Source organism: Xyrauchen texanus, chromosome 25 (genome assembly GCF_025860055.1).
Source record: "Xyrauchen texanus isolate HMW12.3.18 chromosome 25, RBS_HiC_50CHRs, whole genome shotgun sequence".
Taxonomy (NCBI): Eukaryota; Metazoa; Chordata; class Actinopteri; order Cypriniformes; family Catostomidae; genus Xyrauchen; species Xyrauchen texanus.
In genome coordinates this window covers 17867246-17882253 of record NC_068300.1, presented here as the reverse complement: position 1 = coordinate 17882253, position 15008 = coordinate 17867246, and the positions used below count along the sequence as shown (strand labels likewise).

Below are 15008 nucleotides of genomic sequence, written 5' to 3'. Positions count from 1 at the left end.
GCGAAATGACAAGGTGTCAGAGGCTTTCGGCCTTGCTGTTATGTGTATTACAGTTAGGATAAAACAGGATAAAGGGCACACACCAGTTCTGTATGATGTTATTGCTTAGGCTTCCTGCTATTCTGAGTATATGGCCTATTTTAAGATCTTAATATTTGTCTTTAAGTCATGCACTTTCCCCCAGGATTTATAATTGATATGCTGCCAAAATATGTTTCTTGTAGAACCCTTGGATCCACAAACTTGCTGATCATAGTGATGACACATAAGACCAATGTGAACCCATCTTCTGCATTTTTGTACTCTAACTCTTTAATACAATCTCTTATTGCATAAACCGTAATAAAAAATATTCACACTGTATAAAATAAAAATTTTCCAAAATGTTATTACTTAATGGTTTCAAATGTTACCATGTTCTTTTAATGTTTTTATAGTTTTTTGCACCGATTGGCTGACATTTGCTCATCAGTTTGCATCTGCTGTAGTAAATACAAATTTGAATATGTTTCTGAAATTTTTCTACACCTCGATTTAGCTAAATATCTTCACACAAAGTGCAACACATATAGACAATGCCAGCAACAACAGGAAGTCTACATCCCTCTTATAGTTGCAAGCTTCTATTTCAGTAAATAAAAATGTCAATAACTTTCAAATATTTCACACTTGAAAACATTTGTTTCACTAACACACTTAGCATTCAGATTGGAATGTGCCAGTATAATGTATTGTTAATGCTGTGAAATACAATTTCCTATACAATTCAGAAGCACAATTTCATAAAGATGACTTTGATTTGAAAAAGCTCTTGTGTGCGTTTAGAAAGTAATATTACATTTACATATATTTATGTGTCCTGGCACTCTTTTTAATGTTAAATTTCTTTAATTAACAGTTGTGATTTCCACTGTTTTTATGTTTGCAGTTGATATAGCAGTTTAAAATTACATTCGGGACTACAGTCAAAACATTCGGGGCTGAAGCCCCGGAAAAATGACCTGGCGATTCAGATGGACCTGTATACACCTTTCCTGGGACTTTGCATGGATCTAAAGCATCTTTTTATGTTTTTCTTGAGATCGTTTGATGGGTGTTCACCACCATTGTTTTCTCCTGCTGATGGTCACAAATATCGCTATCTTTATCTAGATTTTTATTTAATCTAATATTTTGAATGTTCTTTGCTACAATGGCTGTTTAAAATGGCTGATTTTAAAATAATGATGTAAAATCACTTATGTAATTTCTCCCGGCTGTAAACCAATAGTGGGTCTCTGGCTGGACGCTTGTGGCTTTGGAAATTGTAACCCCGCCCATGAGTGAAGTTAAAATAGTCTTAAACCGTGTCTGAAATCGCCCCCTATCCACTATATAGTCAGTGTTGGGAGGGTTACTTTTAAAATGTATTCCACTACAGATTATACTAAATTATACTACAGATTACTACAGAATAAATGCTGTAAATATTTAATTTGTAACATATTATAACGATTTAACGTGTTAGTTCAGTGTGATTAATTTGATAAAAAATAACGTATTACAAAACATTTACGCAATTAATCGCAATGCCTCTGGACCTTAATAAGGAAGATTCCTGAGAAATGCAAGCTTGTAGTACCACCTGTTTACTCCAGAGGGCAGTAAGTGAAAAATTTCAGCTGTATGAGCAACGTACAGTTTATACAGTGAACAAAACATCCCATTAGCAGCAGCACAACACAAACATGTGTCACGTTCTTGCGTTCAAAACACTTGGATCGCAAATTCGAACTAAGGGATCTCAAGATGTGTTCTAAGTATTAAACTATATTTAACTTGACACAGTGACCTAAACATTTTATGTTTATGATGCAACACACCAGAGATGCTACACAAGCATGTCTGACGCAGGTGTACATTGACGGGCCCTTAAACAAGCCCTCATAACAAATCTCAAACTGATTGACAAATTCACTTGTGAAATGGATTGCTGTGAACTGTATGCCAATGATTGACTTATGATCAATAATATGGTAATAAACAATACATTGTATTCTAAAACCGTATTTTGTAATGTCTTATCAATGATTAACTCTTCTGTCACTAAAATGTAATGCATTTTAATTACCCATCAGTATGTATTTATGTATATATATATGTATTTATGTATATATATATATATATATATATATATATATATATATATATATATATATATATATATATATATATACACTAACCTAAAGGATTATTAGGAACACCTGTTCAATTTCTCATTAATGCAATTATCTAATCAACCAATCACATGGCAGTTGCTTCAATGCATTTAGGGGTGTGGTCCTGGTCAAGACAATCTCCTGAACTCCAAACTGAATGTCAGAATGGGAAAGAAAGGTGATTTAAGCAATTTTGAGCGTGGCATGGTTGTTGGTGCCAGACGGGCCGGTCTGAGTATTTCACAATCTGCTCAGTTACTGGGATTTTCACGCACAACCATTTCTAGGGTTAACAAAGAATGGTTTGAAAAGGGAAAAACATCCAGTATGCGACAGTCCTGTGGGCGAAAATGCCTTATTGATGCTAGAGGTCAGAGGAGAATGGGCCGACTGATTCAAACTGATAGAAGAGCAACTTTGCCTGAAATAACCACTCGTTACAACCGAGGTATGCAGCAAAGCATTTGTGAAGCCACAACACGCACAACCTTGAGGCGGATGGGCTACAACAGCAGAAGACCCCACCGGGTACCACTCATCTCCACTACAAATAGGAAAAAGAGGCTACAATTTGCAAGAGCTCACCAAAATTGGACAGTTGAAGACTGGAAAAATGTTGCCTGGTCTGATGAGTCTCGATTTCTGTTGAGACATTCAGATGGTAGAGTCAGAATTTGGCGTAAACCACTGTGCAGGCTGGTGGTGGTGGTGTAATGGTGTGGGGGATGTTTTCTTGGCACACTTTAGGCCCCTTAGTGCCAATTGGGCATCGTTTAAATGCGACGGCCTACCTGAGCATTGTTTCTGACCATGTCCATCCCTTTATGGCCACCATGTACCCATCCTCTGATGGCTACTTCCAGCAGGATAATGCACCATGTCACAAAGCTCAAATCATTTCAAATTGGTTTCTTGAATATGACAATGAGTTCACTGTACTAAAATGGCCCCCACAGTCACCAGATCTCAACCCAATAGAGCATCTTTGGGATGTGGTGGAACGGGAGCTTTGTGCCCTGGATGTGCATCCCACTAATCTCCATCAACTGCAAGATGCTATCCTATCAATATGGGCCAACATTTCTAAAGAATGCTTTCAGCACATTGTTGAATCAATGCCACGTAGAATTAAGGCAGTTCTGAAGGCGAAAGGGGGTCAAACACAGTATTAGTATGGTGTTCCTAATAATCCTTTAGGTGAGTGTGTAATATATATATATATATATATATATATATATATATATATATATATATATATATATATAATTAATTCAATTAAACATTTTAATTGATTGATAGCCCTAATTATAACATATGATAACATATTATATCATACTTTGGATTACTTCAGCACTGGTAGATTTGTTTCACTTGTTTTGACTATAAAAACTCTGCCAGTACAGTAAGACAAAATACACATGTTAAAAATACATTTACATTTATAAAACTGGGGGATGGGAAACATTAAAATTGGAGATGTAATGGAAAACTTTGGTCTGAATACCTGAAAAGAGCATCATAATGGTGATTATGTCATTTCCACTTTGTGATGTCATTTAAAGCAACGGTACATTATTTATAGATAAAACAAGTTAGTGTGATAGGATGGTAAGTCAAACTGAGGGACCCACACAAATCATAAAATATTTACAAAAAAATAAAGTTTATTTTGAATAAATATATCTTACATATACAGGGACACACATAAAATCGAAATATTATGTTACTCTTTAAGAATAGTATTTTTTATCATATATCATGTTAACAAGAACACTTGATTGAATAACTTTAAGCTTTGGAAAAACACTTTGGGACATTTTTTTGTGCCTTATGCATATCATCAAACGTTGCAGTCCCAAATGGCACCCGTTTCATAGAATGACAGTCTAAAAATCAATGGATGTTGTTATGAATATATTTAGTGCTATATAGCAGTCTCATGAGGGCGTTATGCACACCTCAGCTCTTCTTGGTGCTCAAGAATGCTGCCCAGTTTGGACAGGAGATTGTCAATATGCTAAAATAAATACAATCATTTATGATTGATCAAATGTTTTTAATCATGTTGGCAGTTTTTTCTCTCTCTCTCTCCCTTATTCTCCCCAATTTGGAATGTGCAATTCCCAATGCACTCCAAGTTCTCACGGTGGCATAGTGTCCTCAATCCTCAATCTGTGTGGTGAAGGACGAATTTCAGTTGCGCCCGAGACAGTCAATCCATTTTATCACGTGGCTTGTTGAGGATGTTACTATGGAGACATAGCGCATGTGGAGCCTTCACGCTATTCTTCGCAGCATCCATGCACAACTCAACAGTCGCTCCACCAAAAGCGAGAACCACATTATAGCGAACATGAGAAAGTTACACCATGTTACTCTACCCTTGCAGCCAATAAGCAACCAAATAAGAAGACCTGTCTGGAGTCCCACGGCACACTCTGGATTCCAACTGGCCACTCCAAGTGTGGCAGTCAGCATCTTTACTCACTGAGCTACCCAGGGCCCCCACGCAAATATACTGTATATTAAACATGGCAAACAGAATGAAGATTTGTGTGTATATATATACCATTTTGTAATGTTTTTGACTGTAGCTCCTTGATTTCACCACTAGATGACGTAATTTCAACTCAGATTACTACCTTGTTAATTAGTTGCAATGCTCTCACCTGTGTTGAATCACTCCTAATGATAGACCCTATTTAAGGCCTCATTTCCCTTTTGTTTTTGTTTTTGTTCAGTCCTGATGTTTTCCTTAGCTTTGCCATTCATAAGGATGTTCTGAGGTTTGTGATTTTGTGAGTCTTCTGTTTTGTTCTTGGATAATCAGTTTCTGTTACTTTTAGTGGATTGTGGACATCTGGATTCATCCTTTGCTTTGCCTCTCAAGGAGAGATGTTTGAGTCACCCTGTGGCACGTTAATCTAAAGTGCTGCCCAAGACTGAAGTTAATGTTTTTGTTTTTTTCCTCTGAAATAAAGAGCAAAGGATTAAACTCAAGATTTTTGGAATCTTGAGTTTCTCCAGTGGTGGAGCGGTCTGCCTCTCGGACGCACACTCCACAGACCCGGGTTCGATCCCTAGCTGTATCGTAACACCACTTTATAAGAATATAAATTATTATTGATACGAATATCATCCTACATATAAAATGAAATTACATACAGTATGTGACTAAGATTGTTCTGTCATCTCCAGCGCTCTCAAACATCCCGACGCTCGATGTAAACCTCAGCGTCGGAATTCACTTATGCCTACTTCATATACGACCATTGAGGACACCGAGGTCATGTTTTCTGTATTTTTTTTTTCTTGAAGTGTTGTTTCGTTGTGAAGTGAATATAGCCGATGAGACAATTATCCTTGCGTCAACGGACCGACACGTAGACCTACTTGCAGATACCACTGTCATGTCAAAACGAAAGTAGTCGGCTGTAGCGGAGTGTTTTCTAAACCAATTAAAGAATGCAACGCAGTGTCTTGCACAGCTCACATAAACTTCAATACCCACAAATCCATTGTTCAAAATAAACTTGACCCCTTGTTAATTTCTGCCTGTGATTTTCATTCAAATGACCGAAAATGAAAAGGCTGCAATAAACTAAATTATCGTTTGGAAAGCCAGCAGAAGATGAGCAGACAAAGAGAAGGAGGGAAGGTGAGAAAGTTATGTAGCAAATAGCCTACAATATGAGATGCAATAGGGCTACCAATGAGATTCAAACCTATATCCTACTGAAATCCAGTGGAGTTGCAGCTAGCTAATCTGCACTGACAATTAAGCAAAATATTATATGGATAATTAATTTGTTGTAAAGAGTTGGATTTTATCCTTTTAATAAGCATGGCCCCAAACATAACCTATTGTTGAATGATATTATGGTCATTTATTGCCAGTATTATAATAATAATAACATAATTTATTGGTCAGTTATTTAGACTTGTTTTATTATTATTATTATTATGTTAAATTCAACAGAGGAGACAGGAGAGAGAAGTCATGCAGCTGAGGAGGAGAAAGAGTTAGAAGGAGAAAAGAGGGAAATCATTTTGGAAAATTGATTTTTATCCTAACATACAATGCATCCTTTGCATCTATCTGTTGTCACCACTTGCTCTTGTGAAAAGTCTTTTTCGGCATTACGTCGTCTCAAAACCTGGCTTCGATCTACTATGGGTGACGAGAGGCTGTCTGGTCTTGCTCTCATGAATGTCCACAGAAACATGGAAGTGGATTCCAAAAGAGAACTGCAAAGGTGGGATGCTTCTGGCCACAGAAGAATAGTTACTTGTTTTGATAAAAGGTGAGACTGAATTACTGAAAGCTAAAAGGTATTCTTTATTATTTTATGTATTGTAAGTATGCATTGCAGTGAACTAACAGTTGAGTCAACTGAACTGATAATGGAAATATGTTTCTATCAATTACAGTTAGTGGTGAGAACCCAAGTCCATTTCAGAGGATGCATACACTACAAATGGATCTCCACCGTTTCAGAGGTTGCACAAGAAGCCACAACTACCTATAGGTTATAGTTTAACAGTTCACACCCTGATACAGGAAAACACACACACACACACACACACACACACACACACACACACACACACACACACACACACACACACACACACACACACACACACTAAATATGTTGTCAGCCAAACTTATTTCTAAAGTGTTTTTTTTTTACCTCAGTATTTGAAAAATCCTGGTTACGTCCTTGAGTGCACTGACAGACACCCATTATATGGGAAATGGTGAATGAGTTAACCAGTTAGGGCACAGCTTCAGACAGCATTTGTCCAGAATTTCACAACCCATAGCAAGCCCTGACCTGAGAATTCTCGAAATCTATTCCAACTGAAACCACATACAGGCTATCAGTCAAAAAATTAGGTTTAACGACAAGCTTTGATGCAAAAAGCAACACACACACACAAACAGTGAGTAATGGAAATTGCTTCAGCAAAAGAGAAAATAAGTTTCGTAGCCTTGTATTACCAATGTAGACATCTAGACATTTTGCATAAATTAAACAACAAAAATAAAACAAAGACAGAACCGGTTGTATGATTTGTAATTAGCTTTAGGCTACGTCACCACAGGTTGTTGTTTTTTTCCGCAAATGTGTGGAACAAGTCAGACAGGTATATGCAAAAAGAGGCATGTGGTGCTTAAAGACATGTTAAAACAAGACAAACAAAAATATGAGTTTCGGTATAGAAATGAAAACAGTTGTCCGTAGATTCAAACACACTCATCTGATCAATAGGCTAGTCAGTAAATGTTTTCTCTTTTTTTTTTCATAGAACATAGGCTTTACATTATGCTTATCTGAGTTTTAATTCATATGTCATACCTATAAAACTTTGCAAGGGAAAAGATTGTGACATTTCTAAAATTATAACTTAATTATAAGTTATACGTTCCTAAACCTTCTTACTTTATATCACTCAGACATATTCTAAATTTGTTTTTCAGACACTAGCTAATTCACTAGTTTTTAATCATATAACAGCCTACGAAAATAGGCTACAACTTTATTTTATTTTTTAACAGAACATTGCAATTTCAACATTTCTTTCATCTATCGCGTCTTGCAATATCGGCTTCATGATATCTTAATATATTAGACATTCATGGAATAAAAACATTTGTTTTACCCTAAAAAGTTGAGGAAGTCCAAATTCCAGTTAATTTGGATTAAGTGAGAAGTCGTATAGAGAATGAATGGGGAACTGCCTGCCACTTGGCTTTATCAGACCATAGCAAATCAGCAACTGCGTATATGCTGCAATAAAATACGGGTACAAAGTTCATGTGCTCTTTGTTGTGGACTAGCTACATTCCAGATGTACAAAAATAATTTTAACTTTTTTACAAGTTGATCTTTAATTGCATTTAGAAAAACAGCAAACGCCACATCAATAGGTTACAATAAATAGATAATTATTCGAGCACTGGTAAGGGTACTGATCCACTGAACATTGGGACAATTATGACTCAATCACCTGCGACAGGATAACGAGCTCGCGCATAGAAGCGTAGCTGAGCTGTTATTAATCAGCACCATCACCTGTATAAATTACACAATTGTTCATTTTCCTTGAATATATTGAAACGTACAGTGTTATTATAACTGATAAATGGGCTAATGGCATAAAGAAATGTAAATATATATGTATTTTAAACTCAGGTTTAAATAAAGTTAGTTTATAAAGTTATAAATATGGATATTTGTCTTACAAAGATGCATCACTTCGCTTTAGAAGTCCTTTATTAACTGCCTGGAGCCATATGGATAACTTTTTTGATGGATGGATGCACTTTTTTTGGGCTTCAAAATTAAGTTACCATTCACTCCCTTTATAAAGCTTGGAAGAGGCAGGATATTGTTAAATTTAACTCCGATTGTGTTTGTCGTTAGGAGGCTCTAGAGGCGGAGGCCTGGAAGGCTCTGGAGGCGGAGCCGATGGAGGTGGCGTCGTAGGAGGCTCTAGAGGCAGAGGCCTGGCAGGCTCTGGAGGCGGAGCCGTAGGAGGCTTGTGGAGATGAGCCGTAGGACGCTCTAGAGGCGGAGCCCTAGAAGGCTCTGGAGTCTCTGGGAGCAGAGCCGTAGGAGGCTCGGGAGGCGGAGCCATAGGAGGCGTAGAAGGCTCGGGAGGCTCTGGAGGCGGAGCTGTGGAAGGCTCGAGAGGTTTGAGAGGCGGAGGCCTGGAAGGCTCGAGAGGCTTGAGAGGCAGAGCCCAGGAAGACTCGAGTGACTTGAGGGGTGGAGCCCGGGGAGGCTCGAGAAACTTGAGGGGCGGAGCCCTGGGAGGCTCGGGAGGCCGAGCCCTGGGAGGCTCGAGAGGCGGAGCCCTGGAAGGCTCGAGGGGCGCTGGCTCTTGGACTGTCATGGCAGCTGGCGCTGGCTCTTGGGCGGTCATGGCAGCTGGCGCTGGCTCTGGGACGGTCGAGGCTACAGGCCCTGGCTCAGGGACGGTCGAGGCTACAGGCGCTGGCCCTCTGACGTTTGAAGCTTCTGGCACTGGCTCACTAATGTATGAGGCTTCTGGCACTGGCTCACTGACGTTTGGGGTTCCAGGCTCGCTGACCGTGGCTGACGTAGGCTCAGGCTCGCAGACCGGGCAGGCGATGGCTGGGAGGCAGAAGCCCGTCTTCTCTTCCTCCTCCGGGCAGACGAAGTGGACCGCGCCGGCTCGTGGAGGGCGACTGGCATGGGGGTGAGCTCGCTGACAGGTGGGACTGGCGTGACAGGAAGCGCCATGGGTGACTGGAGAGTCACCACTGAGGGAGGAGAGGTAGGGTCCTCCTCAGCGATGCCCACAGTTAACGGCGAGCCGCAGACCCGCAAAGTCACCTCCACGAAGCTGCAGAGAGTCCACTCGTGCGTTGCCGGTGGCAACCGCTCCCTCAGTGAGGCGTTCAGGTTGCCCCTGAAGAAGACCACCAGGGCAGAGTCCGGGAAGTCAGAGACGTTAGCCAGCTCGAGAAAGTTGCCAATGTGGTCCTCCACCGGTTGGTCCCCTTGTTTTAGGCAGAGCAGCCGGTAGTTTGCCTGTTGTACCGCTGGATCCATAGTAGGTCGATCGTTCTGTTACGATTGGTGTGGAAGCAGGAAAAGGCAGGCGGGAGGTGCGGATCCAAATGCAGCTTTATTAACAGACAAATAATAATGATACAAACACAGGAACAAAAGAAAGGTCCACGATGGGAAAAGAAACTGAAACACGGAAGGACATAAGAGGGCAAACACAGGTTGGGAAAACATCCACAAAGGACAAGGAAACCGCGAACGAATCAGAAGAAGTCAGGAACAGCGAACATGAACAATAACATTAACATTCAACATACAACGATCGACCAGGAGTGAAAAACACACAGGGTTTATATACACAGACACAGGAGGATCACAAACGACAAACAGGTGCGAACAATGACACAATAATGTCAGTGAGAATATCTGGGAATTGTGGGAAGTGTTTTTCACAAGGGCAGTGACACTCGGGGCGGACAACAAGGAAAACGTGACATGGAATCTGAACGGTGAAACGGAAAACCCGGGGCAGACAACAAGGGATCGAAACATAAAACACGGTGCAGACGACAAGGGATAGTAACACGAAACAAGGGGCAGATGACAAGGGATCGTGACACATATACTCAGAATAGCAGGAAGCCTAAGCAATAACATCATACAGAACTGGTGTGTGCTCTTTATCCTGTTTTATCCTAACTGTAATACACATAACAGCAAGGCCGAAAGCCTGACACCTTGTCATTTCGCACTCTTTATCTAATGTACCTGTAGATGGTGTTGCAGATTGTGGCCCTAGACCTGCTGGTGTTGTGCTGATCAGGGTCTGAAAAAATAAATAAATGTCAAGATTGAAAAAGTAAAGGGCATATCATTAATGTAAATCCCCTAATATGATAATGTTTTAAACACTGAGATGTAATAGCATTTCAAAGGCAGTAATATAACACTGCATATTTTATTAAAATGATATCAGCCTATTTATAGAATGCAATAGCGTAGAGACGTAATAGCAGGTCAGAGGCAGCATTGTCCTTTAACAGTGGCTGACATTCAAATGTGAGTATCAGAGATACTTCCTGCATTCTGGTGAATTTTGAATGCATTTGAATCATAATGTAACCTATGAACAGCAAGTCAAATTTTAGGACAAATATTCTTGGAAAAAAGTAGCTCTCCTCCAATTGGTTGTGGTAATAACGATGTTTGCAATATTTTGTACCTGCATGTAAGAACCCCATCCTGTAAATAAAAGCTATAAAAACTTCTTAAAAAATAATATTAAGTATGCTAATAGAATCATATTGTATTATAGGCATTATACAATCAAAATACTACTGTTAGGCCTAATATTTTTATTATAGTTGCTTGATAGTCCCTTAGAGTGAGTTGTTAAAATTAATGTATCACAGACGTTATTCTCTCATCACTGGGAATACTGCATTGAAAATATATTGAATTTAACTGATCCAATTGAATAAAATCTGCTTCAAAGTAAACAGTCTTAATAGGCTATTGAGTAACAAAATGTAGCTAGACAAACATTCTTTCTGTATTACAACCTGCTCATTTTGGATAGTCCCTTATTGTGAGCAAAGATGTTTCTGTTATGGACATGAATTAGTTTAAAAGGACAGTGGCCAGAGGTGAACGATCCTTTAAATAGTCCAAGAGAAGATGCCTGGTAAATTAAGTGGCATCATACATAAACAGTGGCAGATGCCATGTAAATTCAGTGGCATCATGCAGTGCTGCTGTCACATATCATCATTAGAGTATAATGTGATCTCATGTTATGTTAAATGAGATCAAACAACTATTCGACAATGAAAATGTTTGACAACAATTTTTTTATTGTCGCCGTTGCTGATAACATCGACTAATCGTATCTGTCACGATTATGGATGAAGGCAGACACAGGACGAGGATCTATCTGCAGCGGCGGTTTATTGAAACAAAACAAAGGGTAATACAAAAACATGAACAAAGGAAAACATCCACGATGGGAAAAAGGTAAACAAAAACACAGAAGGCACACAAGGAGTTAACAGGAACACGGATGGCAGACAAGGAGATAACAGAGGCGAAAACAATGACGGAAAACATGGGCATCAGGCATCTACATACAACATCTAAAGACCGACAGGGGAATGGAGAAATAAACAGGGTTATATACACAAACACAATGAAGACTAAATGAGACACAGGTGAGAACAATGAAGAGTGCAGGCAGTGAGAGAAGCCAGGAATTGTGGGAATTGTAGTTTATCACACGGACAGTGAGACTCAGGGCGGACAACAGGGAAAACGTGACATGGAACGGGATCGGTGACGGGTGAAATGGAAAACACGGACCAGACAGCACGGAAACATGACATAAATGTGATGGGTGAAACAGAGAACATAGGGCAGACAAGACAGGAATGTGACATAGCCCCCCCTCAAAAGGGCCGGATTCCAGACGGTCCTAAAAAAGGAATAGAAAAAATTTGCAAAGGTTCAAGGAGAGGGGGGCTAGACAAGGGGGAAAACAGACAGACCAAAGGGGCCACAAGGGACACAAAGACAGACCAAGGAGGCACAAGGGACACAGAGACAAACCAAGGAGGCACAAGGGACAATTAGGCAGTCCATGGGGGAAAAAGGGACAGTTAGGCAGTCCACGGGGGCACAAGGGGCAATTAGGCAGTCCTCGGGGGCACAAAGAGCAGACAGGCAGACCAGGGAGGCCGAGAGGGCAAGCAAGCAGTCTCTGGGGATGTGTGAAGAGAACCGGGTCAGGTGGCCTGGGGGGCGTCCACAGGGTAGGGATAGGCTTGGGAGGCCAGAGAGGTATCGAACGAGCAGGGACTAGTTTAATTGTGGTCTGGGAGGCGGCCACAATTTGGGGACTGGTTTGGGTGGCCCGGGAGCTGGCCACAAGGCAGGGGCCGATTCAGGGGGCCTGGGAGGTGGCCACAGGACTGAGGCCGGTTTAGATGGCCCAGGAGCTGGCCACAGGGCAAGGGCCAGTTCAGGGGACCTGGGAGGTGGCCACAGGACAGAGGCCGGTTTAGGTGGCCTAGGAGGTGGCCGTAGGGCAAGGGCCGGTTCAGGGGGCCTGGGAGGAGGAGTGGCCACTGGGGAAGCTGGCGGAGCCGAATGAGGCGGAGCAGTCGAAGACTTGGGTGGCGACGCCGAAGGAGGCGTAGGCAGGGCCGCAGAAGACCCTGGAGGTGGAGCCCTGGGAGGCTCGAGAAGCGGAGACCTGGAAGGCTTGAGAGGCAGAGCCCTGGAAGGCTCGAGAGGCTTGAGAGGCGGAGCCCTGGAAGGCTCGAGAGGTGGAGCCCTGGAAGGCTCGAGAGACTTGGGAGGTGGAGCCCTGGAAGGCTCGAGAGACTTGGGAGGCGGAGCCCTGGGAGGTGACTTGAGAGGCGGAGCCCTGGGAGGCTCGGGAGGAGCCCTGGAAGACTCGAGAGACTTGGGAGGCGGAGCCCTGGAAGGCTCGAGAGGTCCTGGCTGCTGGCGCTGGCTCTTGGATGGTCCTGGCTACTGGCACTGGCCCTTGGACGGTCATGGCTACTGGCACTGGCCCTTGGACGGTCATGGCTACTGGCGCTGGCCCTGGGACGGTCATGGCTGCTGGCGCTGGCCCTGGGACGGTCGAGGCTGCTGGCGCTGGCTCCGGGACGGTCGAGGCTGCTGGCGCTGGCTCCGGGACGGTCGAGGCTGCTGGCGCTGGCTCCGGGACGGTCGAGGCTGCTGGCGCTGGCTCCGGGACGGTCGAGGCTGCTGGCGCTGGCTCCGGGACGGTCGAGGCTGCTGGCGCTGGCTCAGGGACGGTCGAGGCTACAGGCGCTGGCTCAGGGACGGTCGAGGCTGGCAACACTGGCTCGCTGACCGTGGCAGGCGTGGGCGCTGGCTCGCTGACCGTGGCAGGCGTGGGCGCTGGCTCGCTGACCGTGGCAGGCGTGGGCGCTGGCTCGCTGACCGTGGCAGACGTGAGCTGGAGAGCGGAGGCTTTCCTTCTCCTCCTCCTCCGGGCGGAAGAAGTTGGCAGCGCTGACTCATCGATCCGGGTAGGCAAGGGCTCAGGCTCGACAGCCGGAATCACGAGGGGTGGTTCCTCGGGCACAAGTTTCCTCAAAACGAGACTCACGTACTCCCTCCACGGGTGGTTTCCGGGTTCCGGCGCCTCTCCCCGCCGGGATGACGGTAATCCGACCCAGTAGATGGTCTTCAGGGCGTCGTCGTTGAACCCGGTGTGGATGGCGGCCGTGGAGAAGAGTCGTGAGTACTCGTGGACAGGAAAGTTCGCCCGGGCCAGTTCGAGGAAAACCGCGGCTAGATCCATTAGAGGTCGGTCTTTCTGTCACGATTATGGATGAAGGCAGACACAGGACGAGGATCTATCTGCAGCGGCGGTTTATTGAAACAAAACAAAGGGTAATACAAAAACACGAACAAAGAAAACATCCACGATGGGAAAAAGGTAAACAAAAACACGGAAGGCACACAAGGAGTTAACAGGAACACGGATGGCAGACAAGGAGATAACAGAGGCGAAAACAACGACGGAAAACATGGGCATCAGGCATCTACATACAACATCTAAAGACCGACAGGGGAATGGAGAAATAAACAGGGTTATATACACAAACACAATGAAGACTAAATGAGACACAGGTGAGATCAATGAAGAGTGCAGGCTGTGAGAGAGGCCAGGAATTGTGGGAATTGTAGTTTATCACACGGATAGTGAGACTCAGGGCGGACAACAGGGAAAACGTGACATGGAACGGGATCGGTAACGGGTGAAACGGAAAACACGGACCAGACAAAACGGAAACATGACATAAACGTAATGGGTGAAACAGAGAACATAGGGCAGACAAGACAGGAACGTGACAGTATCAGCCCTATCACTAACAATTAAAGCTCTATCTACAGTAACTACTAGATCTGATAGTACATTTGTAAATTCACCAAGGAAATCAGAATAAGGCCCGGTGATCTATATACAGGTACTGTAGCAAGGGCAAAAGACGACAGAGATTTTTTATTTATACCTGACGGTTACAATAAGCTCTATTAGTGCTAACCTAAACTTATATCCTGTCCTCTGAATAACACCAAAAATGTCACTGTAAATTGTAGCAACACCTTTATTTATAAAAATAACCTGGGGGAGTAGATTCATTTAAACTAATATATTCATCCGGTTTAAGCCAGGTTTCAGTCAAACAGAGCACATCCAAACAACGATCTGTAATAATTTTATTGAAAA

General features: G+C 42.8%; 1 protein-coding gene across 1 annotated transcript in view; it reads right to left on the bottom strand.

Moving 5' to 3' along the window:
* Positions 1–7907, bottom strand: part of b4galnt1a (beta-1,4-N-acetyl-galactosaminyl transferase 1a) — a 37335-nt gene extending 29428 nt beyond the window's left edge. Inside the window, exon 1 of the mRNA XM_052091593.1 lies at positions 7866–7907. The gene's annotated coding sequence lies outside the window, so the exon portion shown is untranslated. The remainder of the gene's footprint in view (positions 1–7865) is intronic.
* Positions 7908–15008: the final 7101 nt, after the last annotated feature.